Source organism: Pseudorca crassidens, chromosome X, assembly GCF_039906515.1.
Source record: "Pseudorca crassidens isolate mPseCra1 chromosome X, mPseCra1.hap1, whole genome shotgun sequence".
Taxonomy (NCBI): domain Eukaryota; kingdom Metazoa; phylum Chordata; class Mammalia; order Artiodactyla; family Delphinidae; genus Pseudorca; species Pseudorca crassidens.
The window spans coordinates 114,864,919-114,890,635 of record NC_090317.1 but is presented as its reverse complement, the minus strand read 5'-3'; the positions used below and the strand labels follow the sequence as shown (position 1 = coordinate 114,890,635).

At 39.2% G+C, this 25,717-nt stretch overlaps 1 long non-coding RNA gene across 2 annotated transcripts in view; it reads right to left on the bottom strand.

The window, feature by feature from the left end:
* The window catches only part of LOC137216278 (uncharacterized), a 428,489-nt gene that overhangs the window by 77,565 nt on the left and 325,207 nt on the right, over positions 1 to 25,717 (bottom strand). The window contains exon 1 of one of the 2 annotated variants that reach the window (XR_010939677.1): positions 17,289 to 17,660. The exons of the other annotated variant lie outside the window; for it this stretch is intronic. This is a non-coding gene — a long non-coding RNA (uncharacterized lncRNA). Of the gene's footprint in view, positions 1 to 17,288; positions 17,661 to 25,717 lie in introns of those variants that run through there. 2 annotated transcript variants of the gene reach the window in all.

The following is a 25,717-nucleotide window of genomic DNA, read 5'->3' as shown; positions in this document are numbered from 1 at the left end:
CAGTGTCTACAATGATTTTGTAAAGCGTTTGAAATAATATTCCCTTCCTTCTCATTCTTGTTCCCAGGAAATTTTTGCTTCAGGGTGCATTTGGGAAATAGTGCATGGGAATAGTGCATGGGAGTGGTATAGGGGAAAAAAGAACAGACTTTAGACTCAGGCATATTTGGAAGGCCCTCTGAAAGGTCACCATGTGTTCAGGGAACTACAAATGGCTCACCATGCCTGGATGGCAGAGTGCATGCTGAGTGTGGAGAGTGACATGTCTGCAGAGGTGGTTGGGAGCCAGACAAAGAAGAATGCTGTGTTCCATGCTAAGGAGCAGGGACAGTTCTCAGGGTAATACGGAACCCCTGAAGGGTTTTGAGACAAAAATGTAACACAATCAAATTTACAATATTGAAAAATACTCTGGCAGCAGGGTAGATGATGGACCAAAATGGAGAGAGTGAGGGTACATAGAGATTTGAGGGGCTGGTGTAGGCATTGAGGTTTTCAAGGAATGATGAGGTCTAAAGCTGGGAGTGTGTGAGGGTAGGGGATTGAACTGTTTAGGACATATTTGTGTGGCTTAACTGATAGAACTTAATTTTAACAGAGGTAAGGGTGAGGGAAGGGTCAGTTTAGGGGTTGAGTTGACTATAATAGGAAAGATAAAGAAAACAAGGGTTAATGCCTATCAGATTCACTACTCACGCCCAGAACTTAGGCCTGCCAAGCAAAGTGTTCTTGTGATTTGTCAGACAATAGAAGATTAAAAAAAAAAAAAAGTAAAGGAAACAAATCAAAATTTAGGTGATAATGACAGATGGTGGCAAGAGAGAGGATACATCCACAAAGATAATATACATAGTCACAAGTACAAGTGCCAAGTGCCAGCAAGAAAAACTGAGACAGCACTGCCTCCAAAGGCGGTGGTCCCCCTCTAGACAACTTTGCCTATATGGAGCTTCCTTGTGTGAAAAGAATCTTTGCCTGGATTCTCCGTAACTAAGACCCTCAGACTACGGTTTTAGCACACGTTTAGGAGGTGATTACCAGCAGGGAGTGGAGAAGTGAGAAAGAAAAGTTAAAGCAGCCAATACAGAATGTGTTCATGAGTGATTACCACTGTGGGCAACTGGGGGCTCAACCTTACTAAGAACCTCTGGGAGACAGTATATAACATGCCTCAGCACTGCACCATCTGAGCGGCAAAGAAGGTATTTATCCACCAATTCTAGTGTGCTACTGGTTAATGGGTTAACCAATGACAACGTCCAGGCCCTTCCAACCAGCCCTGTGCTTGAGCTAAGCATACTACCATGGGCAGAGAAATCGCTGAAACAAAGACTTGTGGTTGCAGGAACAGTGAACGCAAAGGCATATGAGCAGGGTTCTGACAGAGCCTACTGCATATAGATACACTCTAACAAGGGCAGTACACCCACTGTATCTATGCTTTGAGTTTGAAAGGGTAGAATCTTACTTATAATTAGACAAGTTACTTATTCCAATGAAGGAGGTTTTCTACCTTTTTGGAACCTATCTCAGTATACAGATATACTGGTATTTAGAAGTCTCAAACTTCAATGTATCAATATATCGATGATTTAAAACATTAGTAAATGGTGATCCATGGTGATGTAATCCTGTACACAAATGCTGAAAGTGTAGAGATAAATATGAAAAGTTGCACGTAACCATTAAAACTGACTCAGATATATCTAGAGGAAAAAACCACATTCTACAGCAATAAATGCTGGAGAGGGTGTGGAGAAAAGGGAACCCTCTTACACTGTTGGTGGGAATGTAAATTGGTGCAGCCACTATGGAGAACAGTATGGAGGTTCCTTAAAGAAAACTAAAAACAGAACTACCATATGACCCAGCAATCCCACTCCTGGGCATATATCAGGAGAAAACCATAATTCAAAAAGATACATGCACCCCTATGTTCATAGCAGCACTATTTACAATAGCCAAGACATGGAAGCAAGCTAAATGTCCATCAACAGATGAATGGGTAAAGAAGATGTGGTACATATATACAATGGAATACTATTCAGCCATGAAAAAGAATGAAATAATGCCATTTGCAGCAACGTGGATGGATCTAGAGATCATCCTACTAAGTGAAGTAAGTCAGACAGAGAAAGACAAATATCATATGATATCGCTTGTATGTGGAATCAAAAAAACGGTACCAGTGAACTTATTTACAAAGAAGAAACAGAGTCACAGATGTAGAAAACAAACTTACAGTTACCAAGGGGGAAAAGGGGGCAGGGATAAATTGGGAGACTGGGATTGACATATACACACTACTATATATAAAATAGATAACTAATAAGAACCTACTGTATAGCACAGGGAACTCTACTCAATACCCTGTAATGACCTATATGGGAAAAGAACCTAAAAAAGACTGGATATATGTATAACTGATTCACTTTGCTGTACATCTGAAACTAACTAACAACACTGTAAATCAACTATACTCCAATAAAAATTAATTTAAAAAAACACATTCTGTGCTCTAAAACACTGCCATTTCCTAAAATGAAACTACTAAGATATATGGATTTTGCCTAATATAAGTATTTAATTATTGATTTTGAGAAAAAACAGACTAAGGCACAAGATGCCTACAACACAATAAAGCAGCAATCCCAACTCTCTGTTATTCTGGAATTGGATATAAGAAATTAAACAGAAATATGTGTTGAAAGAGAACAAAGTTACGAAGTCAGATATGAAATGAAAGAATTGGATTAATTGCCGAGTAACCTGGAAATGAGAAATACAGTACTAAGATTAATCTTTGATAATCCACTGATGGGTTTTTCCAGTTTTAGTATTTTCCTTTCTTTACATCTCCTGGTTTCCTCTTTAAATGCAAAGCTACCGGAAATGGGTTAGTAAAGAAATCATTTGTATTCAAGTCTGCTATCTTGAAGGTCCCACTCTGCCACTTGCTGGCTATGTAACCTTGGATAAGTTACTTAACCTCTTTGTACCTTAGATTCCTCATTTGAAAAAATGGTGATTATAAGAGTACCTACCTCATAGGGAGGTTATGAGGATTAATAAATTGGTATATGTAAATTAGAGTACCTGACACATAATAAGAAATACCCATGTTTTTGTTAGTGTTAATATTAAGCACTTCTCTTGTCTTCTAGGTGAAGAGCAAACTGTCATAGGGTATGGAATCTGACTGCCATAAATCACACAAGAAGTGTATCAGAGTATTCTTTTGAAAGACTTTTAACCTTCAAAAGAATTGACTTAGAAAAAGGATTCTTTTGCATTCCAGAGGCAAAACTAAGACCAATGGCAGAAGTTTCAGTTCTGACACAAGGAAGAAGTTTTAGTCATTGCAGCTGTCAAACAATGAAGGCTTTGAAGTCATGCACTTGCTGACATGGGAGGTATAACAGTTTGGATGATTGCTTATTAGTGCTGCTGGAGAGGGAGCCTGTGCATCAGAGAAAAGGGATAAATAAATGATCTTTCAGATTCTTCTAATTTTGAAAGTCAATGGTTTCACAGTTTGTCTCTAAACTCTTTCCAATCTTCTACCTTACTATTTCCTTATGCAAATCCTCTGCCCAAGACACACAAGCATACTCATAAACACTCAAGTTTTATGCTTTCTCATCATTTGTGTTTTCTGTCATTCTCTCCACATCGAATGCCATTTTCTTAACAGAAAAGGGCATTTAAAAAGTATAAATCTTATTAAAAGTTATACAGCATATGGTGTCTTAAAGCTTAATTTCTATGTATAATATAACTAGGACCAACTTTTTTATATAGCCATGTTATACTTGGTCCTGAAATATTTAAATGGATATATATGAAGGTTGAAGAGACAAATTACCTCCCCAATCCACATACCCATCGTTTAGAAAGGAGTAAATAAGGCTTTGTGATCTAACTTATACTTGAAGTAATAAAAATCTCTCTAGTTTTTTAGATTTTAATTTATACTCAAATTTACCTCTGAAAATATTTATATTTCAACACTGAAATTAAATAAGGTAAATGAAAGTGTGTCTTTATACCATGTTTCATAAAACTATATCTATTAGTACTTTCACAGAAAGATTTCTGGGGTAAAGAAGGCAAGTGAATGAGCTGCTAGCCATAAACTGGTCCAAAAGTTTCACATATTTTTGACTAGAATGCTTTATTTAAACGGAAGTTTACTAGGAAGGGTAGCATGAAAATTTCAAGCTGCTTTAATTGAGGAGGTGGTGGGAGAAGAAACTGCCTGGAAGACCTGTAGGGTAATGGGAGTGCTCTTTGAGGCTGGGCCAGTGAAGGGGGCAATCCTTCTTGCCCTGAGAATCAGGACCATTTTCCTGGCCCAAAGGCAGCACAAGCTTGCTCTCAAAGGTATATCTGGAAGGGCAAACGTGAAATTTTGTGTTTACATGAGCTAAATAAGCAGCTGAAACAGGCTCTGTGGATTATAACATCATTTCCTGATATGACTTGAGAATCTACATTGGCTTATCCATGTGGGTTTTAAAACCCCGAAATTATGCTCTGCCATCTTGATTTCCTAGTGTTTTATATAAAATCATTTATCTTTTTCCAATTTTTTATTATATAGAACTTTAGGTATTCCTGGGGAAAAAATATTAATACTAAAATATGTGCTTTCCTATCAGAAGTAATAAAGTAAGTTTCAGATCTTTCCCTTTTTTCCATAAAATTCCAAGAGGAAAAACATTTAGAAAATGTAGACTGTGATTGAAGGATTCTACTGAGGATACATGATAAAAAAAAATCAAATAATACTTGAGCAGGAATATGCTGTTTTGAGATCATTGTCGGGTTACAATTTTTCTGTTATTTCAGGGTGAAAAAGATGAGTTGCTATGGTTTCTTGCTCTGCTCAAATTGAGGTTTTTGGCCACATTAATATTTGTAGTTATTTTTCCATTACTCATAAAATACCACAAACACTCAGCAATAATTGCACCTGTTTTTTTTATGAGCATACATCTCCCCTGACAGACTTTATGAATTCACATATGTTCTTAGAATCTTTTTACGATGCATTAATAATATTTTTGACAAAGCACACGCTTTCAGTATATTTACTGAAATGCTTTTTCTACAGCTCCCCCCCAAATCGTTTACCTACATGATTCATGAAAAATAATTTAGATATGCAGATGACTATGCATTAATGCAGAATGGTCTCAAGGGTGTAATGTATATATTAGAACCTCTTAATTACCCATGCCTCCATCTCTAACTCACAGGAGGGGAAGACCATCCCTTAACTCACAACCCACCATGATGTATTTAGCTTTGGATCCTACATAACAGAACTCAACAGAAAAAAAAACTGGTTCCATATTAGAAAACAAACAAAAAACCCCACTGTTTTATCTAAATGATTAAGAAATTTAGTCCTTTCTTAAAAATTTTAAAACATTTTATTATATTTATGTAATAATCATTTCCTACCTGAATTAGGAATGAAACTCTCTGCTGATTCATTATATGAATTTATATGAATAAGCAAATCAATTTCACCAATACCAAATTCATTTTAATTCCTGTCAAATATTAATAGAACCATACAGGATGGGAATCACAATGAAAAAAATGTTTTACTTTTTTCTTTTTCCCTCCTCACAGCACAATCTTTTTAAATGATATTACTGAAGGAAAAAAATATATGGATTTTTTTTTCCAGCATCAAGTGAACTTGGAAGGGTAAGCTGGGATGAAGTGAGAGAGTAGCACTGACATATATATACTACCAAATGTAAGACAGCTAGCTAGTGGGAAGCAGCTGCATAGCACAGGGAGATCAGCTCAGTGCTTTGTGACCGCCTGGAGGGGTGGGGTAGGGAGGGTGGGAGGGAGGGAGATGCAAGAGGGAAGAGATATGGGGACATAAGTATATGTATAACTGATTCACTTTGTTATAAAGCAGAAACTAACACACCATTGTAAAGCAGTTATAGTCCAATAAAGATGTTTATGGGTGTGTTTTAAAATATAGTTTTAAAGTATGTTTTAATTTTTGCAATGTATCGTCTTAAATAAGTAAAATAATGTATATTGCAAAAAAATTGTCAAAACTTAAACAGTCAATATATAGATTTTAATATAACTCGCTCAAAACTCATGAGATTTTAATTTCATGCTCAACTTATCAGAAAGAAAGATATTCAAAATAGAAATGGGTAGGCTCTATAATTTCTACTCAATGGCTATATCTATTAAACATAATTATGAATTAAAACAAAAAACAAAGGCTGGACTGGAAATTGGTTCTGAGTCATTATCTCTAAGTTATGACAAATTGGGGCATTCAGATACTTTTAACAGCGTCCCTCCTTTGGAAACCAGGCATTCAGAGTGCCCCAATGACTCAGACTGGGGGTGTACAGATGAGAAAACAAAAGAAGAACGCATTACTGTAAGAGAATACAATTCATCAATTCACAACCATATCCTGATCGCCATTTACCCTAGCACTATAGTCATGATCTCCCTCAGCTTTATCCTTGTCACTGTTGCCCTTAGTGCTAATTTTAACAGATTTTTACCTCTTTGGGATGGAGTGGTGAGCAGGGAACACAATGAATCTCTGTGATATGTTATGAGTTTTCCTAGGAAGGGCCCTAGGGGTCTCCCATGTGAGTGTAACAAATCCTATATGTGTATCTCACTTTGCACACGCATGCGCCTGCACACACACACACACACACACACACACACACAGAGCAATAATTTAGCATGTTGCAAATTTCTCAACCTGATACAATTTCCCTCAGTGATTCAGGTTGCCTCTACCTCATGACAAGGATTTGGAGAAGGTTTGAAGACTTTACACAAAATCTTAGCTATCCATAGATGTCTTACATCTTAGGCTATATGAAAGGGAAGCAAGAGGAGTCCTAAAAAACTGTTTAACTACAGGTTTGGTCAAGCCAACAATAAATATAAAGAAATAGCTTCATTTGTGTAATAGATACTTTCAAGATCTGACCAATTGTGGTGTTCTACAAATTACATCACTGATTAGTCAGATCAAAAGTTACAGCAGGAGAGGACTTCCCTGGTGGCACAGTGGTTAAGAATCCACCTCCCAATGCAGGGGACATGGGTTCAAGCCCTGGTCTGGGAAGATCCCACATGCCACGGAGCAACTAAGCCCATGTGCCAGAACTACTGAAGCCTGCGTGCCTAGATTCCATGCTCTGCAACAAGAGAAGCCACCACAATGAGAAGCCTGTGCACCGCAACAAAGAGTAGCCCCCGCTCGCCACAACTAGAGAAAGCCCGCGCGCAGCAACGAAGACCCAACGCAGCCAAAAATAAAATAAATAAATAAATAAATTTTAAAAAGTTATAGCAGGAGAAATCCTAGAACGTTTTTGCCATTGGATTTGCATTTCCATACAAACAGAAAACCACGGTATACAGTTCCATCCTTTTTATAGCTTTGTAACTTTGGCTATCGCCTCTGTTGGATGACGACCAGGTACACTGGTATAGCTCCATAAAGCCTAATACTGGAAATAATTTAAAACCTCAAAGTCAGTGTCACCTTACCTATTTCACTTGCCTAATGACTTCCTCTCTTCCCATACAAACCACACAGATATGTATTCACATTACTGGGAAGAAGAAACTCTCCCTATATTTACACAATGGAGTAATTTTTGTTCTTCTAATTAACCAGCATGAGCCAAATGTTTAAAAGGTTTCTTCTGAGCATGCCTTTAATTAACATTCACATTTTCTAAATTAATCGTTACTGACCTTAACATGAAGGATACCTTTAAGACATGTTGCAAATAGAAAAAGTAAATAAATAAATAATTCCATTCAGAGAAATATACCAACTACCTGTGTTTCATAAGTCTTTGGTCATTGCCTTTTTCCTATCACTGCATAAAATATCCTAGAATTTGGAGTACTGGATAAAGGTCCTATAAACTACCTTGAACATTATCCCCATATCTCTATAATATCAAAATTAATGATGATTCACTAACATCATACAGTTTGCAAAATCCATACCATTCTGTGTATCATATAGCCTGGATTTTCCTGCAGGAAAACAGTGGCATACTAAATTTCAGAATATTCTTATGACTTTCTTTTCAAAAATGCAATCATTATAATTATTAAAGGAACCCACATGCGGGTGGTTTATACTGAAAATCAAAGTAAGGAGTTCCCAATGGGAAATACTTCGCAATGTACTTCAAGGATTCAACGGAACTAATGTCTTCTTTCTTCAAGAAATCGTAACTCTGGCGAGACTCAAAGATAGGACCTAGCCAAATTTTACAGTGAGAAACAAAAGCTTTTCTAACAGATAAAAAAGAACACTGTCTATGGTACGTACAGCCAGGGACTTAAAGCATCATCTCTGAACTACCAATTTAAGAGGTACATAACTTTATCATCTACAAAGCCCTATTATTCAACATCTTGTCCATGGTGCCGAAGGTAAATGGTCTTCTAGGAGCAACCTAGAGCTCCAGCATCAGACCAGTGATGCACAGGCTGGCTGCCAGGGTGGGCCAAGTGGCTCACCTTGAAACTTCCGTCCTGTATGTCTGACTCTGCTTCTTGAACTCCCTTATTCTGTGACTTGTACTTCTGTCCTCAATGGCAGAATCCTAACTATGTTCATTTTTTTCTCCCTATGTCAACTTAGATTCTATGCTCCCTATAATGATTTTGCTGCCTATATTTATTTTATGTTAACCTGATGGCAGAATTTAAAACTTGTTACTGCTTCAGCTTGAAAGAACCAGCACTAAAATTCTAAAGTCCATCTATTCCAATCCTTTTTTTCAAAAAACAGGGAAGGGCTTCCCTGGTGGCGCAGTGGTTGAGAGTCCGCCTGCCGATGCAGGGGACACGGGTTCGTGCCCCGGTCCAGGAAGATCCCACATGCCGCGGAGCGGCTAGGCCCGTGAGCCATGGCCGCTGAGCCTGCGCGTCCGGAGCCTGTGCTCCACAACGGGAGAGGCCACAACAGTGAGAGGCCCACGTACCGCAAAAACAAAAAAAACAAAAAAAACAAAAAAAACAGGGAAAAGTTGTGCCCTAGATAATGTGGTTTTCCGAAGGTCATGTAGCTAGAGATACAGTTGTAACTCCTTACTATAAAATTTCACATATTGGCATTCCAATTCTATATTCAAACGTTCTCTTCTTGTTAATGCATTTTAATTGTTATCCAGATGAATTAATCCTATTACAGCTATTTAAAGGGAAGAGTGAAAGCTTTGCTCCACACCCTTCTCACACACATACTCACTATGAACTACATGCTGGAGACTCATAAAGCACACATCCCTGAAAGGTGTAAGTGGAGACAAGTTAAATATGTGAAAATAACAGAGAAATATTCCCCTACGTAACCATCCCTGGATATGTCACTAAGACTATGTCAAATGAAAATAAATTTCAGGGAGGACCAACTTGGAGGGCCAGAGTGGTGGTGAGCAGAACACAAATTTTAATCCAGGGGGAGTGCAACTTGGAGGCTGGTTGCAACAATTAGCAAGGTCTTCTAAAGGAGGTGTTCATGAACAGCTTGAAATGTCAGCAAACTTCTCCATAAAAATACCGCTGAAAAAATAGCTGAACACTAATTTTATGATGGAAGAATAAGTTTTCTTTTTCTAATATGTTCTGGTTTAGAGAACTTACTGCATTTCCCCCCCTTTTCATTTAAGATGAGAAAACTGTAACTTATCTTCTTGCTGAATGAACCATGAAAAAAATTTTATAGACAGCTTGTAGATAGGCCCTGAGTCATGGATTATTACCGTAACTGCCAAGAAGGCATCTGCAATTCCTAGATTTCTCAAAACTCCTGCTGTAACCCACCTACCATACAGATTCCTCTAGTCCTTCATGTTACTTCTGCACTGAAAAGTCAATATAGTTGTAGTAAGTTAGGGTTATTTCTTCAGTAATTATTCACTCCCTCCCCTCCCTACTTTATAGGAGGAGTACACTTCCATGCCCCACTGTTGTTGGCTTTGGTCATGTGGTTTGCTTTAGCCAGTGTTATGTTGGCACATCTGACTGTGTACTGCTTCAAGACTATGCCTTAAAGAGGCACTGCTTGCTTTGTTTACTCTCTTCTCTGGGAGAGTTGACCTCTTTCATCTTAAGAAGAAACATGCCCAGGTAGCCCTTTGGTACAAGCATGACACCCAAGTGGACCAAGTCTGAATCAAACTCAAGGCCTGGAGCCAAACCCAGCTGAGCTCAGCCTACATCTGCTAAACTCCAGCTGAATCACAGAGAAATCAATTCTTACTGTAAGCCACTGAGATTTTGTGGTGGTTAGTAGCACTAGCTCACTGATAAAATGGTTATTACATATGTTATCTGTTGCTCTGCTGTTTTTCTATTTGTATATATTTTCCCTTTCCACCAGACTGGAAGACACTTGTACAGTTTGATACATGTTTTTACCTTTTTTGGTGTCCCCTAAATGCAAAACACTGTAACTACTCAATATATCCTAGTTTCCGAAGCCAGTGTTTTCCCTTTACTACACACTGGAGTAAGTCTTTACTGTACTATTGACAGCTCTCAGCAACAAACATTGCATTTCAGTAGCAATCTCAGAATATGTTTCAGAAGCACAGAGGCTAAGCAACTCAACAGGATAATCAACAGGATAATCAGAAGAATGGAGCGAGTGGAGAATTCTTCACATGGGGGCACTGCTGGCGTTTTAAAACACTTTTCCATTCATGGTAGAACAACTTTCGCACATAAATGAAAAGGCCATTTTCTCAAGGCAAAATAGCTGATTTTAGTAGCACAAGGCCGGAAAAACCCTTTATGGAGAGACTACTGTTTTCCCATTGGATTTCTCCATGAATCTGGTATTTAGAGCTACCTCATGGCTAAGAGCTGATATATTTACTATTACTCTTCACAAAAGGGCACAGATCAAGCAGGGCAGCCGCAAGGTGACCTTTACTTGTGCTCAGTCCAACCTTTCCCACACATTTATAGTAAGACACACAGTCCTGGAATTTATTCTGTCTTCCCTGAGGTAGGAAGGTCAAGGATATATGACAGAGCTAAAGGAAACTAAGGGCGTGATGAGAGAAAGAGAAACAAGAGAGCCAGTGAGAAGAGATGGCATTTGCACACAGGTGAGCTCTGTGTCACAGCTCTAGGGTCACAGCAGGTAGGGGATCCAAACACAGAGCTAGAGACAGAGCACCGAGTCATGTAACACTGTGCGAGCTCCCCACCCGAAACAGTGTTCCCACCCCCCCCACCCCCAAATCTGAACTGAAGTTTCTTTTTCCCACTTAATTTTTAATGCCTGGGCAAAAAGTCAGGGGAAAACAATCTATAATTACTTACTTTGACAGATAATCTAGTCTTTGCCATTTCCATTGTATAGCAACCAAAAATGTAAGGCAACAATATATATACCAATGTATACATGTCATATATGCCACACACTATCAGAGTTAGGAAAAACTGTCCGGCTAGTTTATTGAGATGAATTTTCTTTATTCATCTAACTGAGAAAGGTCTTACATATCCAAGTAACACCAATTCAACTATGGGCTGATAGACATTTAACGCATTAAAGATCATTAAAAAATGTATTAAGGGAGAGGATAAAGAACTCATAGCAACTCCCAAATTCTATCTATCAGTGGCAGCAGATGAGTGCTTAGCCAGTATATTGAAAAGATTTAATTACATCTCTTTCTTACCTTGAATGTCTGAATCAATTTGACAGGCTGCTTTAAAGCAATGGTTGTCTAAAGAACAAACTTCCTGAGGCTGGTGAAGTGAGTCTCCCTAACAGTAACATTTATTAATAGCAAATTAATGATTGTCAAATCTAGGGCTCAACAATTACAAAGCTCTGTTGGAAAGTACCATATTCTCTCTGTGTGACATTTTTAGCTTTAAATGTTTGCCTGTTCTGTTCCTTGAAATCTTGACATGTAAAATCTTGATATGTCATCTTAGGAGCACTCCTAGTTAAGATCCCTGCAAGATGCTTAATGAGGAATGAAAAACTGAAAAAATAAAATAACCTGTTTTGGTTTTGGTGCTATTGCTAACTTATCCAATGTTAGCAAGATGTTTTGCACAAGAGCTAAAAAGAAAACAGCACAGATTCTCTGGGGCTTGAAACAAAAATAAGAACAAATCCTAAGGAACTTAGATTACAGAAAGGTAAAGTTTTAATTTAAAAAAGAAATTAAAACCTTTGGTATACAACAATATTTTTGTTCTTGGCTTTTCACAGTCATTTGTCATGCTTTTCTCAAGACACTATTGAGGGTGGAAATGTTTCAGGATATTCTGTAGGCTAGTGAAAATATTTGCCCATTAACAGATTGTTGCAAAGTTTGTACAGGATTCTTTGAGAATATCTGTACCTTTTCTAGAATTGTATTATTATAGAAACATGAACTCTCTTCCTTGTCATTTCTCCCGTGGGCACTTGGAATCAGAATTTGTTGAAAAGACAGGGATCACAGCTGCTTTTCTATTCAAGTTTTTTTCAAGCTCAGGGATGAGGGGAAGTCTGAAGAATGTTTGTGGCTAGGCTGGAAATCAATGGAAAACGTTATGGTTTTACAACAAATCAAGTAGCACAGATTTGCTTTGTCTTTAGGAGTTAATCTACACTCTCTAAAAATGCTCAAAAAGCCAGTTAAAGCAATTGAAATAAAAGTCTTTGCTGGAACCCCCTAGAGAGAACACACTGCTATGTCACACAGCTCTCACAAATGAGTGGGAGAGATCATCTTAAACCTTAAACTGTGTGTTTTAAAACACATGCCAATTTCTCTGATTCTTGCCATTAACAATTTCAGAATTAGCTTACAGATGGTAATCTCCACAAAGCAGTGACTTTTGTGTGGGAAACACAGGGAAGAAAGGTAGCTTTTAAATTTTTTTTCTTTTACAGCGGAACAAAAGTGAACTAGCAGCCTCGGCGCTACGTAGGAAATACAACAATATTCACGGAAGTGTATGTCTGGCATTAATAATTCAGAGAAAGTGATAAATAGTCAAGGGTTTGAGAGAGGCTGGAAATAAACTTTGAAAGTATAAAAGCTGGAAGCTAAAGTGTTGAAAATTTCCTTGGCCATTTAAAAATTCATATAAACCAGTACATAGTTTCAAACTAACACCTTGGTGTTCAAATTCTAACGCCTCCCATAACCCTCCCAGACTTCAGACAATACTACAAAGATACAGTAATCAAAACAGCATGGTATTAGCACAAAGACAGACATATGGATCAATGGAACAGAGAGCCCAGAAATAAACCCACACACCTATGGTCAATTAATCTTTGACAAAGGAGGCAACAATATACAATGGTGAAAAGACTGTCTCTTCAGCAAGTGGTGGGAAAGTTGGACAATCGAGTGCAAATCAATGAAGTTAGAACACACCTTCACACCATACACAAAAACAAACTCAAAATGGCTTAAAGACTTAAATATAAGACATGACACCATAAAACTCCTAGAAGAGATCACAGGCAAAACATTCTCTGACATAAATTGTACCAATGTTTCCTTAGGTAAGTCTCCGAAGGCAACAGAAATAACAACAAAAATAAACAAATGGGACCTAATCAAACTTATAAGCTTTTGCACAGCAAAGGAAGCCATAACAAAATGAAAAGACAACCTATGGACTGGGACAAAATATTTGCAAATGATGGAACCAACAGGGCTTAATTTCCAAAATATACAAACGGCTCATACAATTCAATAACAAACAAAAACAACCCAATTGAAAAATGGGCAGAAGACCTAAATAGACATTTCTCCAAAGAGGACATACAGGTGGCCAATAGGCACAAAAAAAGATGCCCTACATCGCTAATTATTAGAGAAATGCAAATCAAAACTACAACGAGGTACCGCCTTACACCAGTCAGAATGGTCATCATTAAAAAGTCTACAAATAATAAATGCTGGAGAGGGTGTGGAGAAAAGGGAACCCTCTTGCACTGTTGGTGGGAATGTAAATTGATACAACCACTATGGAGAACAGTATGGAGGTTCCTTAAAAAATCTAAAAATAGAACTACCATATGACCCAGCAATCCCACTCCTGGGCATATACCCAGAGAAAACTATCAATATAATTCAAAAAGATACATGCACCTCAATGTTCATAGCAGCACTATTCACAAGAACCAAAACATAGAAACAACCTAAATGTCCATAGACAGATGAATAGATAAAGAAGATGTGGTGCATATATTCAATGGAATGTTAGCCATAAAAAGAATGAAATTATGTCATTTGCAGCAACATGGATGCAACTAGAGATTACCATACTAAGCAAAGTAAGTCAGAAACAGACAAATACCATATGGTATCACCTATATGTGGAATCTAAAATACAACACAAATGAACATATCTATGAAACGTAAACAGACTCACAGACATAGAGAATAGACTTATGGTTGCCAAGGGGGGAGTGGGGGAGGGAAGGATTGGGAGTTTGGGATTAGCAGATGCAAACTATTATATATAGGATGGATAAACAACAAGGGCCTACTATATAGCACAGGGAACTATATTCAATATCCTGTGATAAACCACAATGGAAAAGAATATGAAAAAGAATATATATATGTAAAACTGAATCACTTTGCTGTACAGCAGAAATTAACACAACACTATAAATCAACTATACTTCAATAAAATTTAAAAAACAAAACAAAATAAACAAAACCAAGTTCTAATGCCTCCATTTTTCTGCCCAATTCCAAATAATAGTCCCGGATATAAAACTGGAATAGGCTCGAAATATAAGAAATTGAGATAGAAAAACAGTGTGGCTGTTTATTTTAAAGCTGAGACAACAAGTAATCCCTAAAATATTAGTCATTTGTTTTTATATTACCAATAAACAAAAAGAAACAAAAAAAACCTGACTACTAACAGCGAGGACTGCTGTATTTCTTCTGATTGTTTTAAGTGGTCTAGTGTTTTACAACGTGATATGATTCTGCCCAGAAATAAAAGAGAGGGAAGGATCACAAAAAAGACTAAGTTGGCCAGAAAGAAATGCCCTGCCACTTTTCAAAAGTAGAAGAGAGGTGAGGTAGATAATTCCAACTAGTGACTGGTCCCCAAGTCATTTTTATTTGCCTTGGAAGTACAATGCAGGCTGTTTAGTTTTATATTTTCTTCTCAGTGGTACTTCTTTCAGGCAATATTACTATGGAGGACTACTCAATTACATGGAGGAGGGAAACTTGAGGGTGACATTAGAGAGAACCAAACAGCTCAGAAAGCAGGGAAATGATCAACAGGAATTACATATCTGCTATCATTACCCCCAGTGACAGATAATCCATGCAAAAATATTTAGAGGTCAACTTGTTTATGCTATATGTTCCTGTATCATTCACTGAGTGTCTCCCCTGACTCCTCCCCCTAAATGTGAAGGAATGTGGCTTTCTATGACTAAGGAAACTAATTCTAGGAAAGATTTTCATCATAATAATGGTTAGGGAGCAAGGACATAGAACAAATGATGGGTCACATGTTATTTCAGAAAAATCCAGTGCTTTAAATTATAGTGCTTGAAATTCAGGCACCTGGAGCTTAAACCTAAGAAATTTCCTTGGAGACAGTCCTTCCTTGACTACTTTCGAAATGAAATATGCCCATTTCACCCACCTTCTCAAATAATGGGGTGTCTCGGCTTATATTTAAATTAATTTTATTCCTCTTTAGTCCCTAGACAGCCTCACAACTCTTGTCATCACTCAGAAGGGCTCCATTTTCAAAATCTCTAAACGTGAAGTCACCTCTCACTAGAGAGTTCTCTTTCTCCACCGCTTTCACTTCTTCACAGACAGTTCTCTTCAAATATCTCCTCCCACTTCAACCAGATGGCCTGGCTATGAAATCTTACAACTTCTGAGCAAGTTCCCATGGCCAACGGGATAAAGTACAAACTCCTTAACAATATAGGCAGGGCTCTCCACTGATCTGGTCCCACAAACCTCTCTATTCTCACCTGCCTTCTATTGAGTTCGATTACTCACCTCTAGTTTCTGCTGAATGCTATTTCTAATCATCCAAGAGGATAGCTCACCTTTTACAATAACAGGCTAAAAAGCATTGTTTCCTTACTGCCTATCCAATGAAAACTGACCCCTCAGCCTTGGCATTCAAGGTCCTCCATATCAATTCCAGGATTTTACAACCCTACAATGGAAAGTTTAGTAAATATTAACTCTGAACTTGGGAATCAAGGGCAGGGATGAGATCACAGGTAGGGATTAAGTGACCCCAGCTGTGAGGAGGAAAAGGCAGACTGCAGGGTCGGGGAATCTGCTGGGACTAACACTGCAAATGTTTTCACACATATATCTAATGCATACTTTGTGACATAGACATCTTTACACTGAGCAAACCAAGGCTGAGAAAGTTAAAGTAACTCCCCCAGAATTACAAAGCTTATAAATGTCACAGGCACGGTTCAATGCCAGGCATCTTTCAATCCAGAACCCCCTTTATTTCCAATGCGCAAAGCTGCCCTCTAGCATTTATTTCCACATGAAATGTTTCTTCCATCACAATCATACTTACATTTCTAGGTCCAGACAAAATTCACAAAGACTTCCTTGAATTGCCCAACAATATACGGTCATTTATTCCTTGGAGAACTGTCTGCATAAGATGAAAGCGGTCTGTACCTTTGTTCTCCAGTAAGGTAGCCACTAGCCACAAGTGGCTACCAAGAACTTGAAATGTGGCTAGTGAGACTGAGGATCTAGATTTTAAATTTAAATGTAATTACATTAACTAGCCACATGTGGCTACTGGATCGCTAGCTCTAGGTCTCTGCTACTCAAAAGTGGTCAGTCAGCATTGGCATCACCTGATTAGCCTATCATTAACTATGTTGAATCTCAGGCCCCGCCTCAGATCTGCTAAAGCAGAATTTCAAACAAGCTCTCCAGGTGATTCATCTGCACTTTAAAGTACGATAAACACTGCCCTGGAGCATTTGTTAGCAATCACATGGCTTAAAAAAAAATCATACTTTGTATTTTATAATACAGGCTCCTGGAGGGAAGGAAACAGCTTTTTCAGATAGCTAAGTAACTATTTGTTGAATAGCAGGTACTTAAACAAGTCTATCTGGTGTTCCTCCTGGCCACATGCCTTCCAGCTTGCTGGGGAACCGCAGGCACTTTTGGTCACCCTCCCTCCAATGTGGCTGAGCCCTGGGAGCCCTTCAAGTCACTTACCTGTGTGCACGCTTGGCTGTGGGTTCCTTCAGACCATCAGACGGCCTCCACGCTTGGGAAACCAGAGTCCTTTCGGCCACCATATGACCCTCGTAGTGCGGACCCACGTAATCTTTTGTCTACATGCCATCTGTCCTTTCACGGTCCTGGATGTCTTCTGGCCACCACCCTGCCTCAGCTACAGGGTCTCATGTGGAACTCTATCTGCATGCTCGCGAAGGAAACTTGGGGCTTTGCATGTATCAGGCTGACAGCCTGGAAAATCTTGGTTCTGTTTGGCCACTGTCCGTGCCTTGCAGTGGTGCCCTGAGGGTTCTTCTGGGTGCCTTCCAGGGACTAGTTTACTGTAGAACCTGGGTTCCAGACTCCTTTGGGCCACTAGCCTTCTGGCTTGCAGGATAACTGAGTGAACTTTTGGCCACCTTCACTCAATAGCACTGCTGCTTCAGGAACCCACCTATCACTAGCTTGCCTTCTCCTTTTATCCTGTGGACAGCAGACACGCTCGCAAGCTAGGGAAGTGTGGCTCCTTTTGCTTACCATATTATCTCTCTGGTCCACCTGGAGAAAGCGTCCGGGCACCAGCGTGAACACGTGTGCTATGGTTCTGACTGTTCTTCTGGCCATCATGGGCTTTCCCTTTGCTGTGGAATGAAGAGCACTTCAGCCCACTGCCCATGCAGAGCGCTGTCGCACCAGGGTCCTATCTGGTCACTATCTCGTCCACCTCTCTGGGATTTTTTGGTCCAAATGCTTGCCTTCATGCTGGGGAACTCTTTTCGCTCATCGTAGTTTCCTCAAAGTGGTTCGCGAATGGTACCTTCCGGGCACTAGTGCTAAAGTTCCGGTGGTCCCTCTAGCTTTCACTTTCCCCCTGGCTAGGGAAACGGAAAAAATTTTCATCCACTTTCCCGCCAGTACCTAGCCACACGGTAGGGCTCTTGGGATACTTTAGGCCACAAGCCTGTGGGTGTTCTGGGAGAAACTTGGCTCTTTTTGTCCACCATAATACCCTGATGATGGTACATCTTGTAACTTTCCCGGCGTCAGCTACCCCTAGAGCTAGGGTTCCGGTATACTTCAGTCTGTCAGTCTTACATTTTGCTGGGGAACTTAGAGCACTTTCAGTCACCTTCCCTGTAGTGCAGTGATTCTCAGGAGGACCTATATAGTCGTTAGCTTACTCCCGCATTGAGGTTTTGGCGACTCTTTCGGCCACAATCTTGCCTGCGACCTGAGGAACTATGGCTGCTGTAGGCTACCGTAGTAGCCTCTCACTGGTGCTTCTGAAGAACTATCCGGGTACCATCCTGTCCTCGTGTTTGCGTTCCAGGGCTTTTAAGCTCACCTTCCTTACCCCTGCTGGGGAAAGGGGTGAACTTTCAGCCCCCTTCCCTACACCACGCTGGTTCTCCGAGGGCTTCTGAGGTTACTAGCTTGTAACCCTGGGGTTTCTAAGATCTTTTGGGCTACAGGCCTGCCTGTTTACTGGGGAACTGTGACTCCCTCAGCTTACACCCTTTACTCGTGATGGTGCCCTGGGGCAACCGTCCGGGCACCAGTCTGCCCACGTTCTGTGGTTCCTACGTCTTTCAGGCCATCAGCTTTCCCCATTGCTGAGGAATCGATATCACTTTGAGCTTCTTTCCCAGCAGTGCGCTGATTTCCTGTGGGGGTGGAGGGAGAGGGGACATCTGGTCATCCGCCTACCTGCCACCCGGGGTTTTGGAGATCCCTATGCCCTCAAGCTTCTCTGCATGCTGGGAAAACGTGACTCCTATCAGCCAGTGCCCTGTCCCTCATACTGGTGCCTCCGGAGAACCAGTGGTTGCAAGTGTGCTAGGATACCTTTAGCTCTTACACTTACCAGCCTTCTCCCTTGCTGGAGAAACGGATGAACATTTTGGCCACCTGCCCTGCAGTGCGCTGGTGCTTGGGGAGTGGGGGTGGGGGTGGGGTGTATCTACTTACTAGCCTTCCCTCCTGGGATTCCTTGGGCCACAGGCCTGCCTACGTGCAGGGGAACTGTGGTTTCTTCCGTCCTTATCCTCGCCTTGATCTCCCTGGAGAACCTTCTGACCACCAGCCTGTCCCTGTTATGTTTCCAGTTGTCCTTCCAGCCATCAGCCTTCCCCGTCACTGGTAAGCTGAGATCACTTTCAGCTGCCTTACCTGCAGCGCACAGCTGTCCTGAGTGCCCATCTGGTCACTAGCCTGCCTGCCCTCTGGGTTTTCTGGGTTACTTTTGGTCACAAGCCTGCCTATGTGATTTTTAAAAAAAAACAAAAAAACTGTAGTTCATTCTGCCTGTCATGCTGGTGCCTTTGGGGGAAACTTTCCTGTATCAGCCTGTGGATCTGCTATGGGTCTGGCCTTCCCCTTTGCTGTGGAACCAGGAGCACTTTAGGTCACCTTCCCTGCATAGCGCTGATGCCCTTGGGGCCCATCTGGTCAGTAGCCTGCCTGCCTCCTGGGATTCCTGGGATCCTTAGGGACACAAGCCTCCCTACATGCTGGGAAACTGTGACTCCTTTTGTTTACATCATTTCCTCCTGATAGTGCCCTGGAGGAACCCTCTAAACACCTACCTGCCCAGTGCTGTGGTTTTGGTGGTCCTCAGGCCACCTGTCTTCCTGCTTCCTGGGGAACCACAGGTACTAGGGGTCACTTTCCTTTAGCTACAGTGGTGCCCTGGTGACTTTTTTGTTTTCTTACCTGTTCTGTGCCATGTGCTGTGGTTCCTATGTTCCTTCTGGCCATTAGGGTTCCCCCTTGCTGGGGAATGAAGAACACTTTCAGTCATCTTTCCTGATGCCCTGGGGGAAGGTAAAATGGTGCAGCCACGATTGAAAACAGTTTGGCAGCTCCTCAAAAAGTTAAGCATGAAGTTACCATATGACTCAGTAATTCTACTCCTAGGTATATACTCAAGAGAATTGAAAACATGTCCACACAAAAACTTGTACACAAATATTCACAGCAACATTACTCACTACAGGCAAAAAATGCAAACGACCCAAATGAAAACTAATGAATGGATAAGCAAAACTAATGATTGAATATTATTCAGCCATCAAAAGGAATGAAATATCCACGCTACAGCATGGATAAACCTTGAAAACTTCATGCTAAGTGAAAGAAGCCAGGCACAAAAGGTCACATATTGTACGATGCCTTTTATGCTACAGCAGAATAGGCAAATCTATACAGGCAGAAAGTGAAACAGTGATTGCTAGGGGATGAGGCAAGGGAGCAATTTGGAGATACATAGTTTCTTTTAGAGGTGATGAAAAGATTCTGGAATTAGATACTGGTGGTGGTTGCCAACACTGTAAATATCAAAAACCCCTACTCAGTCGTACAGTTTAAAAATGATTAAAATGGTGAATTTTATGCCATGAGGGTTTTTGTCTTAATTTTACAACATAACTAACTAAATAAATATTTATTCCAAAGGCCCGGCTCAGAAATCCATTGTTTTAAATAGCTTTCTATGTGATTTTAATGGAGATGTTCCGTGGACTAGTGTTTGATCATCAGAGTGAAAAACCATGGATCCTAGGATAATTGCTTCAAACTTATTTTTCTAAAACTAAAAGTTGCTACTTACCAAGGGCAAACGAATCACCTTTTCAAAGATGTGGGTGAAACATAATGATTTGCACAAGGTCATTATGGAATTTCTTTTTAAGAGGATTTTAGAGGATTGAACTCCACACGGTGTCAGGGATCCCTGTGGAACTTTGTACAGTACAATCTACTGGTGCTCTCCCATTGACCACTTGGTAAAGCAATATTAGCTGAGTGCCCTTTGTGTACAGAACTAAAATCAGTCCCACTGTAGTTTCTTGCCTGATGAGAAACTAATGGAATAGAGCAGGAGAAAGCCAAAGGAAAAAGAGCAGAGTTAACAAATACCTTTGCAAATCCTCTTCCACAACCCTGGGCTTGGCCTGTGAGCAACAACTCTTCCAAAAATGCTCATTCTGAGAGATTACTTCAAAGTCACAGCTGTAATCAGATAATGAGATCATGCCACTGAAGTTCCCATGGTTTATGTCAACAAAAGAGATGCTGTCCGGGCAACTTCAATTGCCAAAGGGACTGCATGTGGATTCTAAAACAAAACAAACCCCGCCCCCCAAAATTCCTGAATTATCAGTATTAGAAAATGGACACACACTGGCTAAATCTAATATACTTGGTTTAAGTAAAGTTACAGCACAAAAATCATAATATTTCCCCATTTTATTTCATTTTATAGGACAAAAAAATAAATCGTTCTCCAATTGCTTCATCTGCTGCCGTACTGTGTTTCAAGCCCCATTTCGTCGATCTTTAGTAGCCACCTTTTATGGCCCCATTTTTCTCTTAATTTATTCAGGCAGTTATAAAATGTTTAATGTGTCCTCGGCTCTGGGTATATGAAGACAAAAACAAAACAAAACAAAACAAAAACTACAATTCCTGTTTCCAATAAACTGTTACCGAGAACAGGAAAGCATGGAAGGTGACAGTGAATTAAGAGATGGGATTGTGGGCTTGCCGGGTGGTGCAGTGGTTAAGAATCCGCCTGCCAATGCAGGGAACAAGGGTTCGAGCCCTGGTCCGGGAAGAGTCCACATGCCGCAGAGCAACTAAGCCTGTGCGCCACAACTACTAAGCCTGCGCTCTAGAGCCCACGAACCACAACTACCGAAGCCCGCGCGCCGAGAGCTTGTGCTCCGCAGCAAGAGACGCCACCGCAATGAGAAGCCCATGCACTGCAACGAAGAGTAGCCCCTGCTCGTCACAACTAGAGAAAGCTCGCGTGCAGCAACGAAGATACAACGCACCAAAAATAAATAAATTAATTTTTTAAAAAAAGAGATGGGATTGTTTAGTTTTTCACTTTTAGGGAAAATTCTCAGTAATGTTTTTATGAACCTTAGCTTTGAGGTAGTACTTTTAACATGTGTATTCTAAAGTTTAAAACAATTTCTTACCACTGCTTCCCAGCCCACCCAGATTGTATGGACAGTTCGATGTTGGGATTGCAGAGGGGAGTCTGTTACTGTCCTAAAAATGGACTTAATGCTTTTTTGTTTGGGCTTTAGAAACAGCAAGAAGATGGGCAGATTTTCAAAGATTTTTACCTGTTTCCCATTTTTTAAGCTAAACCTTTTATTTCCCAGCCGTAGTTATGTTAATCACCAAAATTTTAAGGATTCCCACTTCTTAGGCCTATGGTAAGAAAAATGCTACAAAAAACTCCCTTGTCTTTTGCTGTTTAGTAAAGCCACCACACATTGTTTTCTTTTGGATTTCCCCCCACTGAAGACTAGTTGTACAGTAGCAGGAGGTTCTGTGCTTCTTTGCCAAGAATACCTAAACCCAATAGTGCACATTAACTAACACCTTAAAGAAGATACTAACACAGGGACTGTAACAATATAATACAAGAATAACCCACTACAGTAAAGCAGGGCTTATCTCACGAATGCAGGAATGATAAAATATAAGGACATGCATTACTATAATTATGTTGATAATACAATAGCTGCAAGAAGGGATGTGCTAAAATTGAACATTTAAACGTATTTAAAAAAATGGAATGGAAGGCTTTTCCATTAATATATATAATTAATAGTCCTTATCCTGAACCTGTCATCATTATAGTCAATAGCAGATGTCTTAGACAAAGTCCCTGTAAACTCAGGAACAGTAATAACAAGTATCTATGTTCACTGTGTTTATACAGTAGCATTTTAGAAATTTTTATTAATGCAGTAAGTCATGTCAAAGAAATAGTAGTAAAAGAAAGTAATACATAAAATTATTATTTTAAGGTGACTTGATTATATTCCTAGAAATCCAAGGCACTCAGCTAAAAATAACAATCTCTAGTATTAATGAAAACTTAATCAAGGTAACAGTATCTGATAAATACTCAGAAGTCAGTAGTACTCTGTACCTTTATAAAAAGAGAACTAAAACATAATTTTAAGAAGGCCCATTCAACAGAAATATAATGCCCCTCAAAGCAGAAGAAATAAACGTTTATAAGATGTATAGAAGTTGACTAAATAAAACTGCAAAATATTATTTGTACATTGAAAAGAGGACCTGAATAAATGGCAAATCGTGACATATTATCAGATGGAAATACTGAATATTTTCTCATTGTTCTCTCCAAGTTATGTTTTCAATGACCTGGAATTCAATTTTTAATCTTAAATGATTTTTTTCTGCGAGTTGACAATTTTATTCTACAGTTCCACTGTGAGAACAAATAGCTAACATTTGTAAATATACATTTGTAAATAGGAATCCTCACAAAGGGATGAAGAGCTCCAGAAATGCTAACTGCATGGGTAAATATAGAAGATTTTTAAATTTAAATCATAATTTAAATTTCTATGTAAATCTTTTCAAAAGATAATTAACTGTTTTTCATAGAATTGCCATGTAATCCAGCAACTCTACTTCTAGACCCAAAGGTATTGAAAGCAGGACATTTATGCAACAATGTTCATAGCAGCATTATTCACAATAGCCCAAAGGTAGAAACGACCCAAATACCCATTGTTAGGTGAATGGGTAAACAACATATGGTATATACATACAATGGAATATTATTCAGCCTTACAAAGGAAGAAATTCTGGTACATGCTACAATGTGGATGAACCTTGAAAAGTGTATGGTAAGGTCAATGATGAAATAAGCCAGACACAAAAAGGACAAATGTTGTATGATCCCACTTATATGAGGAATCTAGAGTAGTCAAATTTACAGACACAGAAAATAGAGTAGTGGTGACCAGGGCCTGAGGAGTGGGGCGAATGGGAAGTTATTGTTTAATGGGTACTGAGTTTCAGTTTGGGATGATAAAAAAAAAGTTCTGGACCTTAATAGTGGTGATTATTGCACAACAATATGAATGTACTTAATGCCACTGAACTGTACATTTAAAAATGGTTAAGACAGTAAATTTGATGGTATACATATTTTCTACAATAAAAGAGTACTGTTTTTAAAGTAACGATGTATTATGGAAACACACACACAGAACTGGAGGGGAGAAATGTAAGTATACTACGGTAAGGTTTTTTATTCTACGTGTGAGGTTTTGCACAGTTACACGTGAGTGGTATACAGTTGAAAGTAAACAGATAAGTTAGAGCTCTATACTATAAACCCTAAAGTAATCACTCAAATAAGAGAACAGAGTTATAAGCTAATAATCTAACAAAGGAAAAAAAACCAGAATAAAAATATTCAATTAATCCAAAAGACAAGAGAAAATGAGGAAAAAGACAACAAAGAATAGTTTGGAAAATAGAAAACAAGCAGCAAGATAAAAGGCTTCAACCTAACTATATCAATAATTATATAAAAGTTCTGATTGTTCCAATTAAAAGTTAGAGACTGTTACAGTGGATAAAAATTCAAAAGTCCAAAAGATACATACTGTAAATATAAAGACAGAAGTAAGTTAACAGTAAAAGAATGGAAATGTATACCACGTTAACACTACTCAAAACTTGAGTGGCTATATTAATATCAAAGATTTCAGAGGAAATAATATTACCAAGGAAAAAGATGATTATTTCATAATGAGAACAGGGTTAATTCATCAAGAGACCATTATTATTCTAAACTTTTGCACACAGATGGCAAATAAGCACATGAAAGGGCGCTCAACATTATTAATTATTAGGGAAATGCAAATTAAAGCTGCAATGAGATACCATTATGCACCCACTAAGAACGGCTAAAATTAAAAAGACTGATCATACCACATGTCAGTGAGTGTGCAGAAGAACTGGAACTTTCATACAGTGCTGGTGGGAATATAATATGAGACAACTGCTTTGGAAAACAGGTTGACAGTTTCTTAAAAAGTTAGACACACACTGACAGTATGATTCAGTGTCCCACTCATATATTTACCTGAAAAAAATGAAAGCATAATCCACACGAAGGCTTGCACACAAATGATCATAACAGTTTTGTTTGTAACAGCCCAAAACATGAAGTGAACCAAATGCCAATGAATAGAAGAATGGATAAACAATCTAGGGTATATCCATCTAATGGAATGCTACTGAGCAATAAAATGAATGAACTGTTGATACACACTACGCCATGGATGAATCTCAAAATACATACGCTGAGTGAAATAAGCCAGAATGAAAGGGTACATTCTGTATGATGCCATTTATACAGAATTCTTAAAACTGAGATCAATCTATAGTGGCTAGTGGTTACCTGGGGTTGGTAGGAAGGGGCTATGAAAGGCAGGAGGGGAAAGAGGGAATAATATTTGCAGCAAATATGTCCTATATATGAGTGTGATATAACGTTTTACGGAAAAGCCTGAACGAAGTTTTTGGCCAACCCAACACATCACACTAAATCTGAATGAAAAGTTATGTATAAATAAACT